General features: G+C 38.7%; 1 long non-coding RNA gene across 1 annotated transcript in view; it reads left to right on the top strand.

The window, feature by feature from the left end:
- Positions 1-283: 283 nt before the first annotated feature.
- The window catches only part of LOC134808624 (uncharacterized), a 46,601-nt gene continuing 32,889 nt past the window's right edge, over positions 284-13,995 (top strand). Inside the window, exons 1-2 of the long non-coding RNA XR_010151982.1 lie at positions 284-424; positions 1,820-2,121. This is a non-coding gene — a long non-coding RNA (uncharacterized LOC134808624). The remainder of the gene's footprint in view (positions 425-1,819; positions 2,122-13,995) is intronic.

Below are 13,995 nucleotides of genomic sequence, written 5' to 3'. Positions count from 1 at the left end.
CATGAGATTCCGTCTGAGAAGGAAAAATACTGCTAATACTCAGAGTTTTAACACACCCTAAGGGCTTTACAATGACAACAGCTATATGTTTACATTCGACTTCATCTTTAAGTGCTAGAAATAGTAGACAAGCTGAGAAAGTGGTTTCTTCAAGTTCCAGGGAAAGCAAGCAGGTCTTTAGTTCCTTGTCACTTATCTACTCCTCCTCTCTCTGGTAATCAGCAGCATGCATCAAGGCAAGCATGTAGCCACCCTCTGGGGCCTTGAGACCTAGGTTAGGCACGGGATGCCCTGCAGGCCTGGACTGATCCACCAGGAGAACTTCAGTGCATCATGGGTCCTGCTATTGCTCAATCTCTTCCCTGGAAATGTGCGGATTCACAGGATGGCAAACATCTTTCCCTGGAACAGAGCCTTGAGGATGGTAAGCATCTTTCCCTGGAACAGAGCCTTGAGTGGCATGGTTTATTCCTCACAAAATCGGTGCTTGAATGACTGCTGGTGTATTGTGTACCCTGCAGCTTATTTACATGGAATTGCTATAAGGCTTTTAAAATGATTAAAGAAAATAGACATTCCAGGTATTTGTTAACAAAATTTACTATCTTTTCTTGTTTTTACTTTCCAGTGTTTAAAAACTACACATTTATATCAGCCCAGAAAAAGCACATTAAAAAAAAAAATCTTAAATGCAAGTCCTAACAAAAGAGGCCCCAAAGATAGAGGCTTGGAAATTTGAATAGCAAAAGAGAGACACTAATTAAACCATTGGCATTATGGACCCAAAATAAGAATCAAATCTTAATCATAAAAGTTATTCCTGTACAGAAAATATTAATGGAATGTGGGCTGAAGAAAATGATGCAAAGAATTATGAATAGGAGTTGATATTTTTATATGAGATATAGAGAAACAAGCAAATACAGGTATTTAGAAAATGGAATATATAACAACCTGGTGATAAGACGACTTAATTGGGAATAAATTAAATCTAGATGTAATAAACCATACACAGGCATATTTTAAAAAGGATAATAATTTTGTGTGCTAGGAGTCTGCCTTTTCTCCCTAACTATAGTAATTTTCACTGTTTTCCCAGAGCTCCATACTCAGGCAGCATGCATCTGCAACAGGCCTTTCCAGGGTGCAAGCATCAAACCTTGCAAAAATAAAAATCCTGCAAGTACATGTTCTATTGATTGTAAGAGCTGGAAAGCCAGTCCACTTTAAATAAAAGGGTACTTTATTAAGGAATTTCGCATGATATGCTGAGAAGGTCTTCTTAGAAACTCACAGAGCATTATCAGTTCCCTCTTACTCCCTTCTTTCTCACTCTCTGTTGTTCTCTTCCTCTCTCGCTTTCTCTCTGCTTTTGATTCTGTTCCCCTCCATATGTTGAACTCATTCAGTTCCCACTAAGAAGCATCTCTTTTCCTCCTTGTTGGAGGCAAGGTAAGAGACACAGACGTAGCCCACTCTATGTGTATATAAACCTGTCCTGTAGAAGCCAGATAAACTGTGATCATCCTGATGTATCATGACCACCCGTGGACCAATCAATCACTGAGATCAGGTGGATGGCATCTATATTGACCGGAAGATTAAAAAATAAAGATGTCCACTGAATATATTTTAATTTTTCTGATACTTTAAGCTCCTATTAGTTAGCAATTTTGGAAGAAGTAGCTCACTCATCACTTCTGAGTAGTGGCATTTGCTATTGTGTTTTGGTAGCCTGGTAAGGTTGAGAGTGCTGGTATATTTTAAGGAATTATCTACTGTACAAGTAGTAGAAATTTGCCTTCTTGTCCTCTTGCAGCTATGGTGCAGTATGATGACCACCATCCCAGTCTGCCAAGGAATGAGTAACTTCCTGAAATTTAGGACTTTCAGCCCTAAAACCAGTACAGTCCTGGACACACTAAGATGGTTGGTCACCCTAGGAGAATGGAGATCTGGCGGCTACCACTCACATATACTCGTAGAACATTGATTGCAAGGTAACTTACTGGCTGAAGCAGGTGATGCATTGCTTCGGTGGGGCTGATGTCAAAAACCTTCAGCTTCCCAAGACAACACTGATCAGGCCTCCAGGAGCGTTTCTCCTGCCCAGTGTCACAGGCATGAGACATGAGTCATCTTCTCTGGAGTGGTTCTTCAGTGTAATTTGGAAAATGTTCTGGCTACCTAGTTATAAAGCTTAAATCTACAGCCACCCCAGGTAGTGCATGAATTATAAAATGTCCTTACATTTATTTCCTTCCTAATAATGAAATGAGTTATGATTTTTGCAACAAAGAATCATGACTGATACACTGTGAAAGTTGGAAAATCAGTTTATCTGACTCTCAATTTCATCATCTGCAAGATGAGAATAATAATGCCCTCCCCAGCTACCTTGGAAAGTTGCTATGAATCTCAAAAGGGATGATATATGTGAAAATACAATACCTGTACAATTCTGTAAATATGTTAGATAATTATTAAATAATCCACTAGACATGATGGAAAGGTCTTTAGCCTGAAAAATAAACTTTCTAACTTTTCGCAAAATTGATCTTGAAAATAGTCTCAGGTTGCCTAGGTAACACATTTTATCCTGATAAATAGGTTTTGGTATTTTTTTATAAACTTATCCCCAAATAACATATACTGAGGGAACAAAAGGGAAAAGTATGTTGCCTTTTACCAAAGCATCTGAAATAATCCCTATCTATGATTTAAAAAAAAGCAATGTGTGTCATCATTTTATTATGAGATGATGATGTAAGGACTGCCAATTATCATGGTATTAAAAAATTAACTAGTTTTTTATCTGTTGCTTATATAAGATAATGTTGTGAAATAGCAAAATCAAAACAAGAATTTCATTGCCGTGCAGAAATCCATTTTAATTAATATCAGTACGACTTATACCGGCAAGCCCTTTTATAAAGCCAGACCCTTAAGAAATGTTTATGGCCATATCTGTGATTCAGACTCTATTGACCACTCTATCTGCCTTCTCCCTTCCATTTTTATGGGTAATCCTGTGATTCAAGTCTGGAAGCTCTGTCCCAAAGGGTTTTTTAATGGAAGGACAATATATGTAGTGACTACCAATAGAATGGTTTGCCCCATGCACCCCCTCTTTTGGTAGAAACTAGCCTTGTTTCCATCTACATATTTATTTGAAGAAGACTCCTTATTAACTAGGTGTGACCAAAGTGTTCATCTCGTATCATAGCATACTCTCTTGCTTAGAGTTCATTGGTCTGGAGATGAATACTACATCTAGGTTATGTGATTATCATTCTTTCTACACAAGATTTTCTCTTCCCTAATACCAGAACAGTTTTAGTGACATAGAGTTTTTTTTTTTTAAAAAAAAAGATTTTTTGAAAGATGTTATCTGTTAAATTTCTCTAATGGATGACAAAGTTAGATGTGAAAATTTTGGTGTTGCTGGTAGCTATGATTACTGACTATTTAAGAAAGTTGGTCTTCAATGCAAAAAAAAAAGGCTCTGACATGTAGAAAGCAGTAAAAGCAACCTGGTAGTGCCCCAGGCATTGGTCCTTAATGTTCCAGAAGTCCCTAACGCTCCACTCACACCTGGTTCTTCCTACGGATTGGCTGCAGCATAAGGCCACTGGCAATCAAGTCTTCCTTAACCCAGTTGTCTTTAGAGTCAGAGAGCCTGAGATTCCAGCATTGTGCTTGTTCCTCCTGACCATCTGACCATTCAGTCTCCAAGACCTAGTCTCCTCATCTGTACAACTGAGTCAATATGTTGTCATTAGATTATTGCTAGGACTAAAAATGTGATGTGACTAAAATATCTAGTGTAGTGCTGTTCCCTAACAGGTACTTAACAAATGTTTGTTTTCTTTTCATCAGAATTATTTCAACTGCTTCTTAACTTGGCTTCTTACCATTGGCATTTCCTCTCTCCCTTCTACCTTTCACACCTCAACCAGATCAGTCCTCTTAAACCAGCTCTGAGCATGCCATTCACTGGATGAAATATACATAGCACTCCTCTGTATTCCAAATAAAATAAAAAAGATGGCACAATTTTCCTTTCCAGCCTGCTCACCAGCTACCCCCAACATCATACGCTGTGTTCCAACTAAAACCAATGACTGGATAATAAACATATATCATTCTTCATGCCATAATTTGCACTTCATTTCCCTAAAATCTTATCCCCCTGTCAAAATTTGCCATTTTCTCAAAGAAAGTCTAAAGACCAGCAAACATGCAAAGATCACTGGGCAGTCCACCAAGTAGGGGTCAACTCTCCTCTGCAGTCTCACAGACCTTAGTTTATTTTTCTTTTTATCTATAGTTATGTGTGCATGTGGCTTCATTCTCTAACTAGTGTGTGAGCACCATCCAATTAAACTTTAGGCCGTATAATGTATTGATCAATATTAGTAGCTTTGGAATCAGATGCTCCAAGGTATAAGTCATGATTTTGCTAATTTCTACCTAAGTCACCTTGGAAAAAATTTCAATTATTCTGAGACTCTCTTTTCTTAAGTTTACAATGGGGTAATTATTTTTATTTCATAAACTTCATATGAGAGGTACATTCGATAAAATGTTAGTGTAATTGCTGAAGGTAAACTGTTTCACGTTAAAAAGAATAACTTTATTTTTGGCAGGGGATGGTGGCTCATGCCTGTAATCCCAGCATATTGGGAGGCCGAGATGGGAGAATTACTTGAGCCCAGGAGCTCGAGGCCAGCCTGGGCAACATGGGGAGATCCTGTTTCTGTAAAAAAATAACAACAAAAAAATTAGCCAGGTATGGTGGCATGTGCCTGTAGTCCCAGCTACTCAGGAGGCTGAGGTGGGAGGATCATTTGAACCCAGGTCAAGGCTGCCGTGAACCATGTTCATACCACTGCACTCCAGCCTGGGCAACAGAGCTAAGACGCTGTCTCAAAAAAAAAAAAAAAAGAATAGATTTTTAAAAAGGTGCTTTAATCAAATAATTAGGTCATATCCATCTTACTAGAGCATGGCAGCTTTTGGAAGGTTTTTCATAATGGCCAGCTACAGACAGAGCCAGATGCTGGAAGAACATTTGCATAGCTAGCATTTGTTCATTCATTCCTTTACTCCTGCATTCTTTAAACAGCCACTTGTTTGTGGAAACCAGCGGCCAGCCAGGCATAATGTTAGAAGTTAATCAAAACTGCACTTTAAAAAATAGAAAATTTTCTGCCAGAAATGAGGAGTGCAACTCAGAAACTGGTTATTCCTCAGTGTGGACTGTCTCCCTGGGTTTAGAAAGAATGAGTAGAGAGAGAAAGGAAATGTGGTAAAAGTTATCAACAGGTATAATAGAATTGCTTTGTATATATTATCTTCATTTATTGCTACAACAGGTCTGAAGGTTAGTATAAATATCTTTATTTTACAAATGATGAAATTGGGGATTGGAATTTCAATAACCTGTGCAATGTTACTGAGTTAACCAGTAAGCTGAGATTTGATGATGAAACTCTTGGCTCTAAGGAAGGGCTCCTTCCTCTCTTCTGTGTGGGTTTTCAATGTGTGTCACAGTTTCACAAAAAAGATCCCAGGAATTTAAAAATGTCACCTCATTTTATATAATGAGAAAAATAAGTTCCAATAAAACCAATAGAGTTGCCCGACATCTCTAGCTAGCCATTAAAATTCCATAATGATGCTGCCATTCTGTGTAGAATAATTGCGTGGGCATATGATATCTGAAGAATAGTTTTGATCTTTAGATTGGGTTATACTCTCTCTAATTAATAAGCTGATTGTTGACCTCATTGTTTATATGTGCACATAAGCCATTGTCAGCAGTCTTCATGCACGAAGGAAGAAGCAAAGGAGCTTCCTCTTGTATAAAACCCATGAGCCTCTCAGCCTCAGTCTGCACTAAAGACATCACACCTGCAAGCCTTTCTGAAAGGCAAGGGCAGGATCTGTCTGCACCTGACAAAGCTTTAAGTGGCCTGACCTTTATAAAGTGGAGCTTAACTTTCTCTTTCAACCTTTCCCTAAGAGGCCTTTTCTCTGGACTGGGAAGAATTATTCATTTGAAGGCTTAAGACTCCTATGGCCTCAACAGTAGTTAGGTTTTGAAATGTTTAAATATGAGCAAGAGGGACAGAGTGCTACTGGAATAGTCAGTCATTTGATGTTTGAAAAGGATACTGGAAGTTGTTTCTGGTCATGCTCCCCAGCTGCTAGTGTAACACTAGGCCAGCTCATCAGAGTACCTCTCCACTTAACTGGGCAATGACAGGGAGCCACTTTATCCGTAGGGATCAAGTCGTGCTGTGTTCCTCCCTTCCGCCCCGAATGGAGAATTGCAACCCAGAAACTGGTTCTCCTGCAATGCAGACCATTTGGCTGGGTCTAAAGGGATGATTAGATAGCAAATATCCTATAATTTTGCAGTTACTGGCAAATTTCTTATTTGGAGAGTGTGATCAGAGTTAAGGACACCTAGCAAAGCAGCTGACACAGTTTCCCAAACTAGAATACTCATGAACAGATACTTCAACCAAAGACAGTGAACTCTACTGAAGCCTACCCACGCGTTTATTTCCTTTCAAAAAGGAAATTTAGCCACTCAGTTGCAAAAGGTTTTCTTAGGTATCTCGTTTTGACTTGTTAGATACTTGCAGTGGTTTTTCAAGAAAAAAAGTAATGGTCTCAGAGATGAACAGCTGCTCAGAGCTCTGAAATAGCCATTTTCTTAGTTTCTACCCATAAAGGTTTAAAACAAAAATTAGACATAAGGCACCCTATTAGAATTGAATGAAAGCTAACTGTCTGACTAGTGAGTAATTGGTAGAAACGGGTTGGGGCAGCAACCATAAACCTTATTGCAAGATTTTGATTGTTTCCACTGTTTTTAAAATGCAATTTAAAACAATATATTGAGAAGGAGTGATTTTGCATATGCCCATGAACTGTAGAGCAATATTATACATCAAGGTACTAATTCACTTAACCAGCAAATGTTTTGCAGTATCCTACATAGCATGGCATCACGAGCATGGATTCTGGAGCCAAGCCCCCTATGATGGGTTCTTGGTCCTGCCACTGTAACCCTGGACATGTTGCTTTGCATTGTTGCCACTTGGCCTCCTTACCTGTTATATGGGAAAGGAACAGGACCATAATCACGTGGGCTATAATAAAGATTAACTCGGTGTCCTAAGTCTCCTAGAGCTGCTGCAAAAAGGTGCCACAGACCGGGTGGCTTAGAAAAACACAAATGTATTCTCTCACAGTTATGAGGGTAGAAATCAGAAATCAAGTGGTTGGCAAGGCCATGCTCCCTCCAAGCCCTCCGGGGGAGGATCATACCCTGCCTCTTCCAGCTTCAGTGGTCCCAGGCATTCCTTGGCTTAGGAACGCATCACTCCAGTCTCTGCCTCCATCTTCCCTTGGTGTTTGCCCCTGTGTCTGTGTCTTCTCTTGGTCATTCACTCTGAGTCTCTGTCTTATAAAGACACTAATCATTTTGAATTAAGGGCATACCTTATTCCAATATGACCCCGTCTTAAGTGATTACATTCACAACAACCATGTTTTCAAATAAGATTGCATCCTGAAGTTCAGGGGTTAAAACTCTAACAGATCTAATAGATCTTTTTAGGGGATATAATTCAACCCCTGTTTGTTAATATATGTACCTAATTACTAGCATGGTAAGCAGTCAATGACTGCTAGATACAACTGCTATGGTTATGCCTTGGACCCTTAGTTTAGGCAGTGCAAGTGTAGAAAGAGATGGTATGCAACTCTCAACCTAAGAAGTTTACATCACAGGACACATAATTAGGCTTTGTCTGCTAATTTCACAAAGGAGAGGGAAAAATCTATAAAATGAAGAAAAAGAGTAAATTATCATCTCTTAGCTCTTATCATTATCAGGCATTACAAAAACATACACTTGTATTTTTGGATACTAATTAGAAGTGTTCTGAATTCCTTTCTCTTTGATTTCAGCCCCAGGGCTCCTTGGACTGCTTTTGATCTGGGGCAGATCCTTTCTATATATGAGCCTGGTCCTCATTTCTGGGGCCCTCTTCAATTCCTTCCAATGTTCTATGCACTAGTATAACTTGTAGTGTGCATATATATATATGTGTGTGTGTTGTATATTTCCAAGCTTTCTACGACTTGTTAATGCTTTTGCCTGATCTTGTTTTCCTTACTATTTCTGTTCAAAACTTCCTTAAACTGCATTTAAGCAATTATAACCTACCCATATTTTCAATCTCGGTAAAAGTATTCCGGTACTAATGTTTGTTTCTTGATGACTTCTATGAAAACAAATACCCTTTGAAAATAATTGTTTTTCTCTATTTACATAAATCCTAGCAGAGCAATTATAAGGCTGTTTTCAGTAAAAAAAGAAAAAATAGGTATAAAACTGGAAACCTCTAGTGTGATTTTTTCCTGCATTCTTATAAGACAGATGCTATCTAAAGAACTGTGATTTCTACTTATGTGAATAAAATAATGCATTTTCTTTGAGATATATGCTTGCATTTTATATCTCTTAGCTCAAAGGATACAACATTTCTATTTGAAAATCCTTAAAATGAAAACATAAATTGAGGAATCCAGCAAGATTGTTCTAAAGGCAAAATCAAAATGATGTGACTAAATTATTGCAGAAATAGAAAGTTTCTATGATTCTCTATGTGGCAATTTAAAATTTACGTTACTTGGTTTTTCATCCAGGCACTTGCTTCTACCTTTTCCCTCCTTTTTATTTCCTTTTAAAAATATGCTAGAAAAAAGCAATATGTTTGGAATGTCATTCCTTTTCTAAGAACTTATCAAGTGTTATTTTGTATTATTTAAACAACTCTGGAAATTCACCTTCTCCAAAAAAGTGTCCTTAATTGAGTTAAATTTAATTGGTATTATTAACTACTTGCTATATTCCCGGAGCAAGCTGGGACACTGAAGATACAAAGAAGTGTAATATATGTCATAGTCTGTCCAGGCTGAAAGGAAAAAAAAAAAAAAAACAAAGAGAAATAATAACAGCTTTACTGACCTACTGCCCTGCTACATTGTGTTATATGTAAAACTTCTCTGCATTGTCCAATGCCTTAGACTCTTACTTAGTGTCTTTTAAGTGTTAGGATCCAGAGAAACCAAGAAGTAAATGATACTTCCACAGTTATTAAGGATGAGCTATTTCTATACATAGACAATGAATGACAAAATAAGAGGCCACTTTTCAAGTCCCTGAGAGGCACTACACACAGAAAATATGGCAGAATTTCAGAGATGAGAGGTGTCAGAGAGCCATTAAGAGAGCAGAGCCTCGAAGGTCAAATTCTAGTCGGGGTACCATAGAAATTAGGAACTGGATACGTCTTGGAACAAGAGTATTTAGTAAGGGGAAAAGGGTAGCACAGGTGCAACGTGGGAGAAACCCACAGGGAGCAATGGAGATTCTAGTTTGGCTCAGGCTGGAAGTTCATAACTAGGAGACAAGGTTTGAACTCCTGTGGGAGAAAACATAGATGAGGTATTGAACAGAAAAGAAGATCTGGTGATTTCTCACAATTCGTGATCTCTTTATATCAGTAAGAATGAGTTCAATGACATCTATCTGTTAAATATTTACTAAGCACTACATATATATAATACATATATAATTATATATATTTGTGTATAAATACACAGCTAATGTAAAACTGCACTTTCTTAAAAACATTTCTAAACAGAGAATATGGTCAGTGAAAATAAATGGACTTTTAGGATTGACAAGAATCGGTTCTAATCCTGGTTCAACCACTTTCTAGGTGTGTGATATTTGTGAAATTATCTAATGTTTCAAATACTACTTTCATTTTCTGTTAAACAGGGAAGAGTTACTTCTCAATGAGTTACTGCCATTTGTGTAACTACTGGATCAGAGGGATGAGACATTACCCAAATACCCCCCCAACAGTGAAACCCATGATTGCTATAAAAAATTCCATTGAGGAAAAAATATTTTAAAAGATTTGCAAGAAAAAATAAAGTTAAAATCACACACAATCACATTTAGAAGCCAACACTGTAATACTTTGTCCAAATTTTTTCCTAACTCTATAATAAAATATGTTTTAAATGCTGCAGTGGAAGTTCATGGATTGATGGAACATCCAGAGGTAAACTGTAAATTCCTGAGAGGGTAGATGATAAAAGAAGTCTGTGTGTCTGCATCAGCAAAATAAGTGGCAGCCAGAGGCCAGACAATACAAGGAAGGCTGAAAGAAGAAACCAATAAGAAGAACACAAAGAAAGCAGAATCCACATGTAGAATAGAGTTTGTGTAAAACACCAGAGGAAGAATCATGGCACAGAAATGAGGAAAACAAGCAATAGTTGGGGCGATAACAGAGGCGGCTTCATTAACCATATTCAGTTGTTGTTTGAATCAGAAACCTAGCTTGTATTACTGAGACCTAAGCAGAAGACAACTTGATTTGGGGGCCTAGAAGGTAGAAAAATATGGAGTAGCAGGAAGAATAATCATTCAGAAAGAGCAGTTGTAGTGGTGTGTACCTGCAATCCCAGCGACTCGGAGGCTGAGGTGGGAAGATCGCTTGAGCCCAGAAGATCAAGGCCAGTTTGGGCAACATAGTGAGACCCCTGTCTCTAAAAAATAAAAATAATAATAAAATAAAAAAATACGCCAGAGAGAAGGGCCCATGAACAAAAGTAAGGGTGATGGAGTGAGTAGAAACAGTGTACAGTGTTTTCAGCCACACTGCATAATATAGATTAAGCATTTGGAACATCTCAACCCCTCATCATTAACCCTTCTTACTATTTAGGAAAAAAAAAAGTGCAGCTCGATGCCAACATTTATTTTTACATAAACAACTCAAACTCTTTGGGGTTAAAGCACATCTGACTGATTTTCAACGTGAAAATAAGATATAAAAACTGTTCTTGGAGCTATTTCTAAACAGAATTAACATCAGAATCGTTTGAATCATCAGAATCATCTATTCTGGAAAAATTGGATTCATCAAGAGAATCTTCGGCCAACAACTCTTCCAGAACGATGTTAACATCATGCGTAGGAATGGTGTTTTCTAGAATACGACATTTTCAGCAATTGAGAATTACTATATTTTGTAAGTGGAAATACCACTACTAAAAACAGAATCGTATAAATAGAATGATGTCTTTTGTTTACAACGTTGATATACTAGAGCAATGCGAAAATGATAATAAAAGTGAGATATTTCTGGCAAAGTTGTCTTGGGGTAAACGCTGTAGCCTCAAGTGCCATCAGAGAGTATTCTTGGGGCAAATGAGAAAATGGTTAATATTCCCGAATTTCCTCACACTGTACAACTGCATAGTCGCATACTTGCAGTGGACAGAGAGAGAGGGAGAGAGTGTTTCAGGCAGATAGTAATACTTATTGAGTAACTGTTATGTTCTAGGCACCTGACATAGTATACAGCAGTGCCTGGGTTGAATTATGTGCCTCCAAGAGATATGTTCAATTCCTAAACCCTTGATGAAGTTAAGGTGAAGTCATGTTGGGTTGGGGTGAGTCCCAAATCCAATGACTGATGTTACTATAAGGAGCAAGAGATTTGGAGACCAATAGACAGGGAAGGCTGTGGGAAGACAGAAGCAGAGACTGGGGTGGTGAAGCTGCAAGCCACGGGGTGCCAAGGATCCCCAGATGCTAGAAAGAGGCAAGAAAGCATTCTTCCTTGGAGCCTTCTGAGGGAGCATGGTTTGCTGACACCCGGATTTCTGACTTCAAGCCTCCAGAACTATGAAAGAATAAATTTCTGTTGTTTTAAGCCACCCAGTTTGTGGTCCTTTGTAATGGTAACTCTAGTAGAGCTTGGATTTAATTGGTGGAGAAAGGGGCTTATTATTCCTAATAAGCCTATAAATGCTAAATACGCTATATAACTTACTTCTAGCAGTGGTGAATGTTTTGAAGAATAGTGTCACAAAGGTCTACCTGTATGCTTTGATAGATCGTCCTGGGATAGCATGTCTGACAGGCAAGCAACTGTCAGATGAACAAGTTTTCTAAAGGAAAGAATAAGTTCAAAGACGGAGAGCCTTGGAAAAGAAAGAGAAAGAATGAGGTTGGTGCATCTGTGGATCAAAAGATCAGTGTAGCTGGAGTGTGGTAAGGGAAGGTAGATGGAGATGGAGTTAGAAAGGAAATCTGGACCAGGCCACCGAGATCATGAAAAGGAGTTTGGAATCTGTATTAATTGCAATAGAATGGCATGGAAATGAGGAAGCAGAGAGATTTATGCCCTAGCAGATCATTTGGACTGTAATGTGGACAGTGTAATCAGGAGAACAAAAGAAAAACAGGAGGTCCGTGCAGAGCTATTGCAGTGGTGTAGGTGAGAAACTGTGGTGCTTGGTCTGGGACCGGTTTAGATGTGCCAATTGTGTTAGGCCATCCAGTGGGGATGTCCGTGGGTACTTACCCATATATGCCTAAGCTCGAGAAAGAAGGGGAAGAATTGGAGAAAAAAAAATTGAGAGTCAGTGATGTAGGGTTTATATTTAAGCCATGAGACCAGATGAGATTGTCAACTTCAGAACTTTCTTGTCTTTCAATTAGCAATTTACACATTCGTGCTAATAGCATGCAGGGAGAAGAGAAGAAGAGTATGAATAGAATCAGGGCTTTCCCACCATGGCCTAGTAAATCAAGAAGAGTTAGAAAATGTGGCTGAGAAAGAGCCGGTAAGAACACAAGGAAAACAAACAAGGAGAGTGTAGGGGCAGGAATGGAAAGGAGTACTCCATATAGGAGGCAGTGGTAATCACATAAAATGCTGCTGAAAAGTTGGGTGCTATTTCTGACCTTGGGAAGAGCAATTTACATAGTCTGGGGCTGTGAGTGCCTGACTGAAGGGACTGGAGAAAAGGAAGGGAGGTAAAGAAGGGGGAACCAGTGGAAAGGCCTAAACTCAGGGACCTCATTCTAAAAACAGACTTTGGGAAGCTTTTGGAGAGGATAAATAACTGGTCAGAACTGCAAGATCAATTCTGGTGTGTCACTGGTTACACAGCTAGGGCCTGAGATGGGAACTGCTCTGTTGACTAATTTTTCCCCTTGTCTCTCAGTATTTGAGTAGTAACATGACAAGTCTGCTTGTTCTTACTGACTAAGCAAAGCCACTCAAGAACAACCTAACCTTTTACTTTATATTTCCCTACTTGATATAAGATTTATGTAACTGTAGATTTTGTTCATTCTATTAAGATTGGCTACAGGGACAAACCCCTTTATGCAATGAGTACCTGGATCAGTGGTCTTGGGCAAATGCCGTGATTCAAAAATGCCACCAGCTCATGAAAAAGATGAAGATTCTCACAAATACAAAATTATTTGAATTAGGAACAAAGTTTGCAGTGATGACAACCTCTCACACCTCTCCTTATCCTCCCCCTGCTATTGTCAAGGAGGTGGTATCCTCTCATGACTGTACGGAGCAAAGAAGGGGAGGATGATAAAATATTGCAGAAGGAGAGAAGATTTTCATAATTCACGTGGCCCTCCACGACATGGACATCCTTGTGATGTTGTGTTGCTTGTTCCCAAGTTTCCCTTAGGTTTGCTAGGGATAAGAAGGTTCAAATCACTGCAAACTAGTTTGGCCACCAGAACTTCAGTAACCATGGCCATGCAGAAAGGTCCAATCTGGACACCAACAACATTTACTTTCTGATTATAAAAGGATTAGATCTTCATTACAGAAAACCAATAGAAAGCAGAAAACATGTATTGCTATTTCCATGGACAAGTCACTGTTCTGACTGCTCTGTGTCTAATAATTTCAACAGCTCTGTGAGATAGGTGCTATGATAATCACCATTTACAGGTACAAGAAGGGAGACATAGGAGTTAAATCATTTACCTGCAATGGTTAATTCTGTGGATCAACTTGGCTGGGCTAAGGTTCCCAGATATGAGGTCAAACTTTATTTCTCTGAGTG

The sequence above is a fragment of the Pan troglodytes genome, chromosome 17, assembly GCF_028858775.2.
Source record: "Pan troglodytes isolate AG18354 chromosome 17, NHGRI_mPanTro3-v2.0_pri, whole genome shotgun sequence".
NCBI classification, from domain to species: domain Eukaryota; kingdom Metazoa; phylum Chordata; class Mammalia; order Primates; family Hominidae; genus Pan; species Pan troglodytes.
Note: the sequence above shows the minus strand (reverse complement) of the source record. Positions and strands in the feature narration are given on the sequence as shown.